Source organism: Lichenostomus cassidix, chromosome 1, assembly GCF_008360975.1.
Source record: "Lichenostomus cassidix isolate B80296 chromosome 1, HeHo_3.0, whole genome shotgun sequence".
NCBI lineage: Eukaryota > Metazoa > Chordata > Aves > Passeriformes > Meliphagidae > Lichenostomus > Lichenostomus cassidix.
The window spans coordinates 41795897-41811935 of NC_139479.1; the positions used below are offsets into that span (position 1 = coordinate 41795897).

Genomic DNA, 16039 nt, shown 5'->3' on the forward strand with positions numbered 1-16039 from the left:
ACCCTCCTGTCACAGGCAGGGAAATCTTCCACTAGTTCAGGTTAAGCAAGTCCAACCTGATCCCAAACACTTCCAGTGATAGGACATCCACCTGCTCCAGTGTCCCACCATCCTCATCGTAAAATAATGTCCTCCTTTTGTCCATTCTAAACGTACCCTCTTTCAGTTTAAAACCACTGCCCCTTCTCCTATCACTATGTTCCATGACACAGAGTCCCTCCCCCTCTTTCCCATAAGCCCCCTTAATGTACTGGAAGGCTGCGATCAGATCTCCTCAGCACTGTCTCTTCTCTAGGCTGAACTTAAATCACTCAGTCTGTCTTCATAGGGCAGATGCTCCAACCCCTGACCACCTTTTTCATCCTCCTTTGGACACAATCCAGCAGGTCCTTGTCTTTCTTGTCCTGAGGGTCCCAGAGCTGGATGCCATATTCCAGGTGGATCCTCACAAGAGCAGAGTAGGAGAGAATCCCCTCCTTTGACCTGATGGCTACTTTTCTTTTGATGCAGCCCAGGATATGATGTGCTTTCTGGGCTGTGAGCACATGTTTCTGGCTCATACCCAGTTTTTAGTCCACCAATAGCCCCAAGCCCTTCTCTTCAGGGCTGCTGTCAATTCAAGCATCACTCAGCCTGTATCCCTATTCCTGACTCTCTAAGCCAGGAACAGGATCTTGCACTTGGCCTTATTGAACCCCACGAGCTTTACACAGGCACACTTCTCAATTCTGTCCAGATTCTCCTTGATGGCATTTATATTTCATATGAAGTCTACTATTGTGATAAAAATTTTACCTGTATTCATTTTCTTTTTTTTATATTTCAGAGAGATAGAACATTCTGTACTTTTGCCTTCTGCTTCTCATCAGGTGTTGAAAACCTATTTTGTAGAATCACTCTTTAAAAAGAATAAAATTGAAGTTTATTCTAAATGAGAGAAATCTAGGATTATGAATTCGGGAAATAAAAGTTCATTTAGTATTTATATTAAAACTTAGGTGACTGGTCTCTGGAAATCAGTGTCTGAACAGAGATAACATGGAAATGTATTAGAACTATTGTTTGGGGAAGCAAAAATACTTTGTTGTTGTTTCGTTTTTAGAATCAATAACTGGACTTTTACAAAAACTGAGGGAACAAAATATTTACTGCCCAGTCCAGCTATTTCACTTTTGCCTTGGTACTGTAATTCCCATTGATTTAGCAAGAAAAGCTGTCAAATTTCACATAAGTATAGAACTGAAGAACAAAAAAATCTTCTAGAGTTCAGGAAGATTAAATCATAACTCTGCTTGGACTGTTTTTTAGTTCCACCTATTTCACGCTAATGGCTATGATTTCTGAACTCCCAATAGTCCAGATGGGACACCTCATACCACTGGGATGAAATTGAACATGGAGTCTATTTGCAGAAACGTTTTCTGCTTGGGAGTGGTAGGCACTACATTTTTCACAAATCACACACAGGCTATATTGAATTTTTTTTCACATGCTTCAAATATTTTTCCATAAAATTTGCATACCTTGAACTCTAAAAAGGAGACATCAGCATCATGTGTTTAAGTGAAAGAAAAAAAAGAGATATGATCAAAATTCTGGACTAACAGTCTAAAGGTCTGTTTACAGTTTGATGAAAATCATCTTGTACCTAGAACAACAGCACAATGAGAACATTCCCACTGAAGCATCACAGTTTATATAATACAGTGGTATCAGAGAACGCAAATGGGAAAAGAATTGTGAAAAATTTACCTTATAAATTTAACTAATGTTCTGTATTTTTATTGAATATTTGTGCAAAAAGCCATTTATATTAAAAGAATTTGTGTGCCCTGCATGACTAAATTCAATTCCTTGTGATTAACAGAAAATATATTAGATAACTGTTGTTCAAAACTGGTAAATTATTTTCTTAAAATTGCGAATCGCTAGCTCTGTGAGCAATTTTATATTTCAAATCTAATATGTATGAGTTTATATCAGCATACTCTACTTAATTTTGAAAATTATTTAAGTCACTGAGAAAGGTATGCTTTCTTATACAGTTTCATAAAATATACTCTTTTTTTAATGTTAGTGTGTACCAACGTTTTGAGACTAAGGTATGAGTTCTGCATGCTAGATGTGCTACCCAGGTAAATGGAAAAATGTCCAAAGCAATGTCTTGCCTAATTAAAGTTGCTGATAAAAAGTACATTTCGAGTGTTGTGGAACTAGTGAAGAAGCATGGGTTAAAAAGGTTAATTTTTTAAACACTGAAAGAAAAATTGTTCAATTTCAAATTTTATTGACATTTGATAATAAAGTACTTTAATAGCCGTACTGTTATATAACTGGGAACATGTCTCATTGCAATATGCAGTGGTATCTTCAGTAATACATTCCATAATAGAAAGAGCTCTGAATGTCAGAAAGCTTCACATTCAGTGAGTTTTTAATGGACAGATTAATTTTACAGCAAATCTTTCCATTTATTGAGAGAACTGTCTATGGGTTGTGGGCAGAAGACAGAGTGGGAACACAACTCACAGAAAGACATACATATATTTGCTTTAGAAAAAGAAAAGGTCTTCAAAATTTTTCATATAGAAACAATCTCTTTTCTGCCCTTCCACCAAGATAGGTTTCATGAATTTAGTCTACTTAGCCTAACTGGTAGCATAAAGCAGTGTACCAACTCTTTTATGTAGTAGAAGTAAAAAAACATATACTAATCCATCTGTTCCAAACAACAGAATATTTGTTTTGTGAGTTCAAGGAGATGGATAGCCAAACTATAAAAGTAACCTGTTGATCATCACATGCAAACATGTCCTGGAATGTCCAGAACAAGCAGACAACAATGACAGCAAACTGGGAAAAGAGTGCAATTTGACCAGACTAATCATCAGTAAGATATTTTCTACCCAACCCTACAAACGAGCACACTCAAGAATACTCAGAGGACCTAGAGGAAGAGATTCCAGCTGGGATACAGAAAAAGGAGATCCTGTGAAACTCTGATGGGAATGCATGACCCTGAAGCAGGGTTTGGGGCCATGACTCCAACACCTCAGACCCAGTGGCCCAGCCCCAGAAATGCACATCACATGACTGGGATTCCTGCACTAACAGGCATGACTTCTCAGCTGCATTGTCTTTCCCATGGAATATGGATATTTTGTAATTCATAAAGTTGCATATACCTATGATTAAGTTATTTAGGTATCCAGAGCCATTTAGTGCTCATGCTGTGATTTGGTTTTAAACCAAATGTATCAGGTTTCTGTTGCTTTTGGGTTTGGGGTTTTTTTTCCCACTAATAAGAAAATCAGATAGAAGTTTTATTAAGTAATGGTTCAAGAGTTCCTGCTTTCCTGCTACATTATGATACATATCCTTTAAGTTCTAGAGAGCTGCTGCTCTTAAGACCTTCTTTAGAGGTTTCAGAAGCAGGACTGAGTAGGTTCTGAGTATGCAGAACCACTCACTAAAGCACTCTGAATGGTTACAGCTTCTGCACCTCATCTATGCTCTAAGTAGCTGCCAGTACACAGCCTTAACCTTGCAGAAATCATCTTAGCATCCTGCTCAGGACTAGGTATTTGTTACCCAGCACTTCTCCTGAGTCTCTGACAGGCTTCAAACATGTTAATAATAATTCTGTGTACTTCTCCAAATATTCTGTTGCTCTGGGATCAGTGTGATGAAGCTTGCCAAGCTAGGTTTTAGTGTGTGAAACAGAGGACATGAATGCAAAACTGGAGATATGGCATGAAGACATACTACATATTTTGCAGGCCTAGAGGTATTTTTTGAAAGCCAGAGGACATCACTCAGCACTGTTGCAATCCTTCTGACTGTAAAAGATACTCAGGAACAAAATATCCTCCAACTGTTTTGGTGCTTTGAATCAGCAAGAAAATTACCAGTTCTACTCCAAAGATTTTTCTAGTTATCCAACACATCCAATTTCAGCAGAACATAATGGCAGTTTATGCTAATCATAAATCCTAAAGATTGTGTCTCTGTAGGCATGGCACATAATTTCACTGCTAAAAAGCATGGCCAATCTCACTCCTAGAGAACCATGTCCTAAACACATCTAATACTATTAAAATCTGGTATGCCTGGTGTGCTCAGACTGTATCTTGTAGCAGTCCTGCATGACTACAAGGTTAACATGTTAAATAATTCTCTTTCAATTTGAAAGCAGCAGTGTTAGGCATTCAAGGCCACAGCTAAACTGTCACTATCCACACCATTTTGTAGTGTATAGATTATAACTCCTTTCTTCAGATAAAAGAGAGACTTCATATCTTACTTCATTGACAAATCCCTGTTTCCTTTTACAGCAAGCTATTTTTTTAAAGAAGCCCCCTAAAAGTCAAGGCAAATATACCCATGCAAAACAAAAAAAGGCTAAAAACAAACAAACAAACAAACAAACAAACCCAACCACATAAAAAACCAAGCACAATAAAAACCCCCCCTATATGCTCTATTAGCATTTTGGCTATATTGAAAAAGAAAAGCCATTCTGTGAATTAAGGTATCACAAGCAATCCAAGTACATCGGGAAAGTAAATGCAAAGGTAACAACGATTATACCAACAGAGGTGACATTTAAAAATATTCTTTAAATTATATAAATATCCACTGGAAAGAATTTTGAATATGCCAGAATTTTCCCTATTGCATTTAACAGCACACTGAAGGAGCCAAAGTTACTTATACTAGCTATAATCAGATTTCTAGAGAATACTTTTATTTTAAAAATTGTAAAGTAAAGGAACTGATACTTTTGAACTATATTCCATAAGATATATATTTTGCATCTACTCATGACCACACAATTGTGAAATAGAAAATAAAACATGCACGTTTACCTTGGCTGCAACTTCACTGACACATGTAACATTATGTGAAGGAATTTTGTTTGATAGCTGTGAAATATCAAGGATGGAACATAACTATTTGGGATGTTGTAAGTTTTTCTACTTAAACACAAAACAAGATTAAAAAAAAAAACTTTATGAAAACGCATAGACACAGAAGGCCTCTATTCCGTAGTCTGATCTTCACTTAATTGCAAAATTATCCTAAAACAAAAGGCTTAATTCTTTGAAAGCTGAAAATGAAAATTGTACATTTCTGAGACACCAGTTTCTATTTCTTAATTTCTTAAACAAAGTACAAAATTCGTGTAGAATAGAAAACTTCAGACTGAAGAAACTCCTTTCTCCAAGAACGGAGCTAAAGACCTTTTAACTGCAATATTTTGACCTGATTAGACGGGTTGAAAAGCCATGTTAATTTATCTATTTAAATTTGCAAGGGATGCACTCACTGGCAGTGAAGGTGATTTAATTTCTTTTTTTCTATTTCCCTCCCACTTCTTACCATCTACATATCCAACAAAAAAAGAAATTCTAGTTTACAGAACAGGAACACTGTAGAGTGACCCAGTAAAAAGGCAAACTGAAGCTTATGCCAACTGTGCAAAGACTTGTCCTGACCTTTGAAGCAGGTTACCAACTTGTTAAGAGAACTAGCTGTGTGAACTTGAGCTTGGTACCAGGTGTCTCTTGTTATGATGTCAAGTTCAAGCATGGGATAAGAGCAAGTGCCTTGAAAATGTGTTTGAAAACAGAGGACCTAGACCTAGAAACAACCCCCAGATGGTCAATTAATTACTGGTCACTGAAGATGTACAACACTGACGATGGGGAAAAGGCTCCTTTCAGCATACTAAAGAAAAGCAGGTAAGCAAAAATAAAATAGCTGAGCAACAGGATAAGGCACCTGCTTGTGAGAGTAATACCCTCAGTGCACATTGCAGTCTTGTGGGTAGAGGCTAAAGGCTAAAACTGCCAAGCACAAACATTGTGTAAAATGACAGGATTTGGAATGGGGGTATGGAGGAAGAAGTATTTATGACAGGAATTGTTTCAGCAGAATTGGTGTGAGATCACTGGAGCAGTGAGGGAGCTGCATTCTTTTGCTGCCTGCTCCAAGAGCAGCAGCTTCCCCTCTCTCTGCCTGTTGCAGAAGCCCTTCATTCTTTTGGCCTGCAATTGCCCAGGATTGTGTATGGAATGGTGGGGGAGAGTGTGCATGAGTGTGTGTCTGTCTTTCCTTGCAATTTCTATGTATTTTTTCTCTGTAATGCTCTAACTTGCTAGTCAAGCCTTATTATACATAAACAGCTCTATTGTTTCCTCAGCTGCCCTTCACCTTACTGCTCTCTTAATGCAGCTCCAGATAATATTGTTTGACAGTGCTCGGACTATTTTACAACCCAGAATACGTATTTTTTGAATCCAAGCACTCATCAAAATATTCTGCATGCTGTGTGCCAGGAGCATGTTAGGAATGGGTGACTGTATATATTGACTGTATATATAATCTGTCAGTCATTTTGGTATCTTCTAGCCAGTGGACTCATAACATGTGTAACTCTTATGCTCATCTTTGCCCCTGATCCATTAATTTGAAAAAAAGCAGCTTGTTCTCTTGCTTATGGAAGTTTGTTCACTCCTTGGGCGATAAGAAGATGATGCCTGGTAAAGGTGATGACATCTTGATATACTTATTTCTCTGAAATCAATTTTCACTATTTTTAATAAATCAGACTTAAAGAAATTTGGAGGTTATGTGGCTATTTTAGCACTTCATTTTCAAGGGCAAGACAATCTTGCAACTACAAATAAGAAATGCTAAATGAGAGCTAACTGATACAGCCAAAGGGAACAGGTAAGATTTGCCTTTATCTTAGGAAAATGTGCTTAAAAATGCAACACCAGATTTCATATCACAGGAAATTAAAATAGTATTATAGAAGAAATGAGATTTTAAGAGATGTAACATCCTTCTTTTGTAGAGAGCCCTACTGCTAGCTTCTAGCCAATAAATATTTTTGCTTTTGTTATGTTTTTCCTCTTTCCTATTTCAGAGAAGGTGAAATATATTACTGCGATTGAATAGGGTAAAGAATCCCAATAGTGAAATCTATTATGTGGTGACACAGTCTCCAAAGGAAAGTAGTAGAAGCTTTATTGCTCAGTACACTTAAGTCTAGATGAGACAAAGCACTGGAAAATATTCTTTAGGGAACAATCTAGTGACTACATGAAATAGAAAACCAAATAGCTATTTTCAGCTCTAATTTCTACCATTGATGGCCATGTAGTAGTATGAATTGAAGGTTATTCAGAGATTAATGTGTTACAGAGCTCCTAGCTGAGATTAATAATGTAAAAAATCTGCATTTCACAACATTTTTCTCATTACTATAGATTCCAGGGGTTGTAATTTAACTATACTTAAAAGAAAGCATACAATAACAAGGACTGAGCTGTAGCCAAAAATAGCCATCTGATTTTAACTGCTTCCTTTTCACACAGCAACTAGAAAATCAAATCCCTCATCTGGCTTTTCTTCATAATCATAGATGCTGCCTAGGAATAACAATTCAAATAGCATGTCAGTGAATACACCTACTGATGTTCAATAGGCTGAAATGGACAACCAAGACAGACGTAAAATGCTTTTGAATAAAACATGCTGATATATCAAGATAATCCTTTACTGACGTAAGTATAATTCTAGTCTGTATTAACTGCAGAGGTGGTGGTAGAAAGATCTGGAGAGACCTTTTTCAGAAAACATACAGATCTCATCCAGAGGGAACAATGTTTACAATTTATCTTACAGTGGGAACTTTAACCTTCTTATTGTTGTCGGTTTTAACTTCTTTTTTTTTTTTCCCTTGTGGTTTCCACTTGTATTTGAGAGTGGGGATGAAGTTACTAAAATGATTCATCAGTACTTATAAAAAATACTATTTAAATGTAATAAGTGGGAATGTGTAGGAGAAAAAAGCATTGGAAGTTTGCTAGCTTTAATATCCTGATACATAGAGACATGTCAGATACTACCCCAAATGCTCTCTTACTGCCATTCCTCAACAGGACAGGGGAAGAAAATAGTATGTAAGGTAATCAAATGAATATCACTTACCAATTAGCAAAATAGACTTTGCTTGAGGAAGAGTCCATAAAAATTATCAGAAGGCTGAAGCACTTCTGCTTTGAAGAAAGGCTGAGAGAGTTGGGGTTGTTTAGACTGGATAAGAGAAGGCTCCATGGAGACCTTATAGCAGCCTTCTAGCACTTAAAAGGGGCTTAAGAGAAAGTTGAGAGACTTTATACCAGGGCCTGTAGTGTCAGGACGAGGCTCAGTGATTTTAAATTGAAAGAGCAGATTTAGATTGACACAAGAAAGATAGGTCCCCTATAAATGGACATGTTCATGATCAGGTTGGATGGGAATTTGACTAACCTGAGCTGGCAGAAGTTGTCCTGCCCAGGGCAGATGGGTCAGACTACATGATCTTTCAAGGTCCTTTCCAGCCCAAACCATTCTACGATCTATGATCTAGGCACACTTTTCTGTAAATTGGCCCATTCTCTGGAATATGGTAGAGCATGACAATTTAAGATGTCATATTACAGTCTCAAACAGGCCTGTTGAGTGGGACTGGCTATGTTACCAAAGGTGAATTCTCAGCTTAATTTTATCCAATAGCCATTAAAATACATTTGGATAGTGAGAAGTAAAGGCAAATATTAAAACACTTTTACCACATGTTTTTCTCAGATCCAGCTGCCCTTTTTCAGTCCCAACTCCTCTACCTCCCCCTACGTTGAGTGGCATAGGGAGATGATGAATGGGGCATCATGATCAGTCCATAGCTGCACCTCTCTGCCCATCCTTCTTCCTCACAGCTTTCCCCTGCTTATAAGGGGTATTTCCAGCAACTTCAGGAAATGTCCATGTGGTCTGGCATAAGGTTGTCCACTAGTCATCTGCTCCAGCACAGTTCTCCATGGGTTGAAGTAGGACAATCTGCTCCATTGTGTTCCCCCCCACTGTCTGCAGAGAAGTCCCTTCTTTGGTGCCTGGAGCATCCCCTCTTTCTCTGTCTGACCTGGGCATTTGCACTGTTGTTTCTCCCTTTTTTAGCCCTGTCAAGCAGCTCTTTGTATGGAATTTTTTCCTTCTCTTAACCATGTTTTCAGAGGCACCACACACTTGGCTGATGGGCTCAGCTGTGTCCTGCAGTGGGTGTTCTGTGGAGCCAGCTGGAAACAACTATGGCACAAGGTAGCCCACAGCCTCACGGAGATCACTCTGTAGCCCACCTGCTGCTAAAACCTTGCCACCCACACCCAATACAAGGCTGTATGAAGTAGGGTAACCAGTCTGAACTTCTGACCAAGCACCAGTTTTAAAGCTCTGTTTAAACCAGCTTTATTACCTCTCAGATTACCCTCTACAGGTCAGAGCAAGTCACCTTTTGAAGTCTCTTCCTTCAAAAGGACACCACAGAGTTTCAAGGTCTATTGACTTCTTGGAGCTCTGTTTCTCAGAATATACATTCCTGATCCTGCCTTATGTACAGGTAGACTGAGTTACAAGGAAGGCAAACATTAACATTTGTGGTGTTGGCAGCACTGTTTGTTTAAACACTAGACATGCACATGTATGTGCATTTTCCTGAAAAGGAAGGACTAGAATACCGAAAGAGACCTACAGATAGAATTTTACCCCATATTTTTAAGTGGCATAATGCACCAGGACTTAAAAACATTCTGGAACTCTTTATGGTTCAAGACCTGAATTTGAGATACCAGAGAGTCTCTCTATCCAATACTGCTACTAGGGATTTTGTGTCTTGTTGGTTATTGTTATGAAGGAAAAGAAGTATGAATATAATTCAGCCAGAGGCTTGTAATATTCCTCATCATGTGATCATGAAAAGAAAGTTAATGCAAGTTTTTTGTCTGTTCCCTGCCTAAATGCTTTTTTATTGTGTTCAGATATCTAAAGTTCTTTTGTATTCTGAAAATAACTTAAAATACGTTGTTATCTCCCTTGATGTTTACAAACATAACATCACTTTAAAAAAAAAAAGCTGTCTTTTAGCTCTCAAGGACAAGGTAGGAAAAGAGTAAAAGTCATCATACAAAAATTCCCAAGTTTGTGTCTGCATACATTACAATATCATTCCAAATCCTATGCTTTATCATTTTGCTTCCCCTTTCATAGAATAGGATTGTATATTTGTTTTGGTACTTGAATTATTATTAAGATAACCATTCATCTTTTTGGCATAATGAAAGGTGTTATGAAGAGTTGTTTAATGTAAAAAGTTTAGGGAAATAGTTGTTTCTTGGGAACATCTAGTTTTTTTTTTAATAGTAATTTGAAAATGTACAGTCAAAAATGTACAGTTAAAATTTATGTTAAAACTGATCTTTTTACAAGATAATGAAAGGATGAGCTAAACTGTTGAGGTAGTCTTTTAGAAAGAAAATATTGTCTCTCTGTGTGTCTTTAGCAATAGTTATAGAATGAAATGCTCCCTTAGACTGCTTTTTCACTCTGTTCCCCTCAGCTTTGCATGACCACGAGTTTTGTGTGAGAAAATTTTTGCTGAGTCTGATGTAATTTCTCATTTACTTTTTGGGCTATAGAGTCCAGGTACTTTCAGAGTATACAAAGTTGTTCTTTGTTACTGATGGAGACTACATAAAGACAATCTGAACCCAGAAAATATAGGAGTGGTTTTGTTTTGTTGTTGTTATTTTGAGAAAGCCATTCCTCTAAATTTATGCAAGCAATTTGGATAAAAAACTCATTATCACCCTTAACATTAATCCTTCAGAAACACTTTTTAATAAATTTATACTACTAAATGGTAACTCAAAGGACAGGAATAATGTCTAATGTCTAGCTAAGTATTTCACAGTCCTCAGAATATTTGTAAATGAATGTTTAAATCTTTCTAGGAATGACAGGAAATCTATGCTATAAATTCATCTGATACTAGAACTATGAATATTACCTAATGAAACATGCTTCTGCCTGTGTTTTATAGCTTGACCTGATTTAGCTCTTCTTTCAGAGAGTTCAGATATTACCTGTGAAAAACATTAGGCCTTTTCTCCCTAAACTCATGTATTGAGAGACATTCCAGACATACAATCACAACTATTAATAAAAAGCGTTTAAACATGAGATTAGTCACTGTTAAAACAGAGATCATTTAAATGAAAAAAAAGAGAACAGAATTAAATCAGAAATTATTGAGAAAAACTTCCTATAGTAGGGAGGAAAAAAAAACCTGTACCAGAAAAATATTATGTGGAAATCACAGATTGTTTATTTCCAAAATAAATTATTTCTCACATTCTGGGCTAACTAAATTTTTCCAAGTGAAGTGTATAAAGCCATAAATGCAGGAAGAATAAAGCACAGCCCTGCTAATAGCAGGCCATAACTTGTATCTTTGGAAGAACATAAGATAGGATGTGCATAGGGCTTGCCTTGTTCTTGCCCTTCCAGAAAACTACAGTGTGTGCCTTTTACTGCTGGAACATCTATTTGAAATGTGTTGTCTGATGGCCACAGACAAACCATTTCTTCATGAACTTGTTGAAACCTCTTTTGACTTTTTGGAAAGTCTTGTGCTGAGTGGAAAAAGTATTACAGTTGCTTATTTTAAACCTGTTACCTGAGATTTTTTTTATGTCCTTCCATGTTCTGATGTCATATGATATAGTCCTTATTCACCTCCATGATTTATAGCACTCTTATACACCAACCCAGGGTCATGCAATGTTTTCTAAAGGATATATAGAAGATAAATATAGTATAATAGTTGCAAAAGGGAGACTTTAAACTCAATCAAATGAAGAAGCTTCAATATATGTCTTTTTTAGACTCCCTGGGTAGAAACCAGCTTAATAAAGAAGTTGTGGGAATACCAACAGTCTTCACTATTTTGCAATTTTGTGATTACAGAAATGTTCCCTTAAGAAAAAAACCCAACCAAACCAAAATCAAACTGTTTAGCATGCAATCTCTACAAGTACTTTTAAATTCTTACTCTTTTTGCTTAGCATCACTCTCTGAACTCTCAGCTCCTGAGTCCATTTGCCATCCCTTATCATCTTCAGTGTTAGATAATGCACTGTGTGCTTTGAAATCACACTGTCTTTTTCTGATTTATTTGTTCTAGAATCTTTCCCTCATGCTCCAATATTTTCTCTTCCATCTCTGTTATCAGCATGATAAGGGTATATTGCAATCCACCAGCATTTGTCTTCACTGCAGTCGCTCTCAAATTTTCATCATTACTCCCAGGTATCTCAGGTGCATTCAGAGATCTGTGATTTTCCTCTTGGAACCTTTTCTTGAGATCCCATCAGTTTTTTTTAATTTCTAGTTCCTGGAATTTCCATGTCTTCTGACCTATCATTTTGTATCTGTCATTTGTCAAGTACTTTGTTTATTTTCTTTAAGCAGAGAGTAATAATACACTCAGATATTTTGAAAACATAATTCCTATTTTATTCTCAAGCTTCAGCTAGAGAGATTGTAAATAATATCCTGCAGCTCATCCTTTTAGAAGGCATATCAAGTGTCTTAACAAAAGGAATGAACCAAGGTATCTTAGTTTTTATGGCAGGTTTCAGAGTCACCCTTCAATTTCTAATACTAACTGAGTCACTTAATTTTATATATTCAATTTTTCATCATTTTATGTTGTGAGATGGAGTCAACGTAACAGAAGAACATGGTATTGTTCCCTTGTTACAAAAGTTAATTTGAAGTACTGAAGGAAAGCATATAGTTGAAAAATACAATATTAAATACTAAAATAGAAATTTAACTTTAGTGGTGGGCCATACTTTGGGGCTTGCTTTGGAAGAATGTTTGAGACATGCTAGTACAACAGCCACAAAAAGCTTACTTAAAGTGATTTTTCTTTTCAAGCACGTCTCAGATCTCTGGAAGTGTCAGTGCAGTATATTGGAAAGGCACTTTCTCTCTCCTTTACAGCTGTGCACAGAGTGACAGTATTTTGTTTGATTAGTTTGGTTTTGTTTCTTGTCCCTAAAGAAAACTGGAATAAAGACAGAGTTTTGTTTTGCATATTTATTGCTCCTTGAAATACTTGTATAACACACAATAACAGTGCAAGAGTATTGCTTCCCTGTTCCTCCCCCATCTTAGCTCTCTACTCAGTCTTAGGTCACCATTTTACAAACATTTCAATTGTTTCAAGATCAATTTTGTCTCTTTTTTTTTTTCCTAGACTGACAGTTAACTTCTGTCCTGGTGGTGAAGAGCATGGGGTGCATCATCATATAACTCAACAACGTGAAAATAGATATATTTCCTGTGTTTTGCATGTGAACATAGCAAAATAGTCACTTGTACAATTTCCTGAATAAAAAAGCCAATCCTGCCATTCCCCTTTTCATTGAAAAGTCCCTTCTGTGTCAGTAAGTCCTAGCAGTGCTGCTTGCACACCCGAAGACAACAGCACTGAACCACATTCTCTTTCTCTAACTCAGCTGTGAAGGCCACCTTATTGTCATCACAGGTGAGGAACATGATGCCTACTCCTAAGGGCTCAGAATCTGAAGTAGAGCATAGAAGAGAGGAAGGCTTACTCTGTACTGACTTCATTTCCTTTTCTACAGTTATTTTTCTGCACAATAAGGCATTTGTTCACTCTGATGAGGATGATGAAGTTTTGCAATATACTGAAATAGTGTATCAGGAGATCCTCAGCAACATGGATCAGCTTAATAATTAATTTCTTAATTATTAATTAATAATTTTAATTAATACTGAATTACTCTGGAAATCTTACCAAAGCATTTAAAACAATTATAGCAATAGCAAATGAACTCATCAAGAGTAATGTTATCACAAGATGCACTAAATTAATTAATGCATGGTTGGATATATTTTCTGAAATATCTTACAGTGAGTTCAACATCTATAGCTGAATCAGAAGATGGAACATCTGGAATATTCTTTCAACTTATGGGGGGACCAGCCCCCATCTTCAGTGATCACCTATGGAAAAGCATATAAATTAAAACTGATAACGCCCACGTGGTAAACTGCATCCATATTTTTCAGTGAAGAAGATAGTATCAGAATAGAGTGCTTTTTGAGACATTGTGAATGGCAAAGAGAAAAATTAGTTAGAAACAACACCTTGGAATTTTCTTTAAATGGGGAGTTCTTGAGAAAATAGGAATTTCTCATTAATCTACTGCTACTCTTTATAGGTGTGGCCATAAGAAGACCAGCTGGAGCCTTGTGGGTAAAGAATGGCATGCTTGTCAGCTATGCTTTGAAGTTGGAGATGTTTAAATTACTTTTGGCCTGTAGAAAAAAGGATTGTGTAGGTCAGTTGTCTTTCCCTGTCTTCAATGTGTGGGCATAACAAAGCAAAAGGACAAGAGTAATTACATAGTCCAGAATAAAACATCTTTCATGCAACACCACAAGAAGGGAGGATAAAGTGGTAAGTCATCTAAAAATATATATTTAGTACTTCACCAACAGGCACAGGTATTTTTGACATTCAAATCTAATCTGCAATTGTCTATACATAAATTTTTTTTTAATTCTGAAAGCATGCGTCTATCCCAAATTAACTTTCTATAAGGAAATTTTGCCAGACATTTATTTCCTCTCTATCCCCACTCAAGTATTAATAATAAAGAATTTAGCAGAGAAATTGTCTATGAAGGAAAAGAATAATTTGTTGAAAGATTATAGGCAGAAACAAGATCTTTGGAGCCTGCCATCAGCTAGGGACCAAATAACAGTCAAGCTGTGTATTGTAGTGTCTGTATTGTACAACATTTATGGTAGGGATGGAAAAAAATGTGTGGGTACTTAACATGTCTCCCTCAAGAAGATTGGTGTGAACAAGGACTAAGAAGTATTCTAAATAGCCTTGAAAACAAGCAAAAATCTCATTAGATGTCTCAGAGGAACTGTTTCTAACAATATTTAGCATAGAGATTGTATGTTTTTATTGATCAACAAAGTAAAGCATAAAAAACAAGCCTAAAGATTGGAAATTAAAACTGAAAAAAACCCAAACAAAAAACCTACCAAGAAAAAAATCAGAAGCCAGATAAAACAAGCCTGTTATGAAAGTTAAGACAAAATAGTCCCTAGCATGCCCCAATTGAAGCCCACTGTAGCATGATGTGCTAACTATATAATAACCATGTTACATTTTAAAAAAGGGATTCTGTTAGGTACCAAGATGCAAATTAGTTACCTAAACATAAATTATTCACTAGAATAATTTATTAGAAAATACATTTATTTAAAAAATAATATTTCACTATTTTAAAGTCTCACTGTGACTTACGTGATGAATATTGTTAGGAAAGCTGTATTCAATGTACAAGCTGAATGTTCTTACTACTTAAATGAAAAAGATCTTTTAAGTAAACCTATGTTTTCCTATTTACTTTTTAATACTACAATTACCACTAAAATATGAGCCAGATAAGGGAGACTAAGCATATAATCGAATCTCCCTTTGACTATGAATATTTAAAAAAATATTTTAAAAGTATTACAAAAAAATTAAACTTATGTCATAATCAAATTATGAGTTGATTAAACATCCACTACACACTATCAATTTACCATGCTGTTTTAATGCCAAATAATTCCAAGCTTACACCAGCACTTTTTCTCATGGGGACTGTTACTTATCTTTCAGTTTGACATAATTTTATAAAATTATCATTTTTTCTAAATTGTCCAGCTGAAACAGATAATACAAATAAGCCATTGCCAATTAAATAGGTAATGCAAGACCAAAACACCAGGTATTTCTTGATAATGAGGACACCCAAGAATTCTCCAGGTCATTTGTGACACAAAGTAATTTTCTTATTGAACAAGCAGGGAATCTATTTCACTCAAATTGATTGACACTGCTCAAAGGGAAGATATTGACTTTTATTAGCCTCTTTTTAGCTTTTTGTTTTACTCTCAAAGTCTTCAAATAAATTGTTTCAATTGACATACACACACAAAGAAATGACTCCTCTGCCTTGTGATAGAGCCTAGGCTACAAAGAGCAATATTCACTGTAGTCTTATTGCGGAAACTCCAACAGAGGAAAAATTCACATTGAATTATTCATTTCAAAGTG

The 16039-nt window shown here is 36.1% G+C and overlaps 1 protein-coding gene and 1 long non-coding RNA gene across 7 annotated transcripts in view; one reads left to right on the plus strand and one right to left on the minus strand.

Moving 5' to 3' along the window:
- The window catches only part of GPC5 (glypican 5), a 602821-nt gene that overhangs the window by 127541 nt on the left and 459241 nt on the right, over nucleotides 1-16039 (minus strand). The window lies entirely within an intron of this gene.
- Nucleotides 5637-13639, plus strand: LOC146444598 (uncharacterized). Of its 2 annotated transcripts, XR_014849847.1 has the most exons (4): nucleotides 5647-5744; nucleotides 7433-7574; nucleotides 13148-13438; nucleotides 13539-13639. It is a non-coding gene; the product is annotated as an uncharacterized LOC146444598 (long non-coding RNA). The 2 variants fall into 2 exon arrangements; XR_014849854.1 differs by lacking the exon at nucleotides 7433-7574 and having other exon boundaries at nucleotides 5637-5744.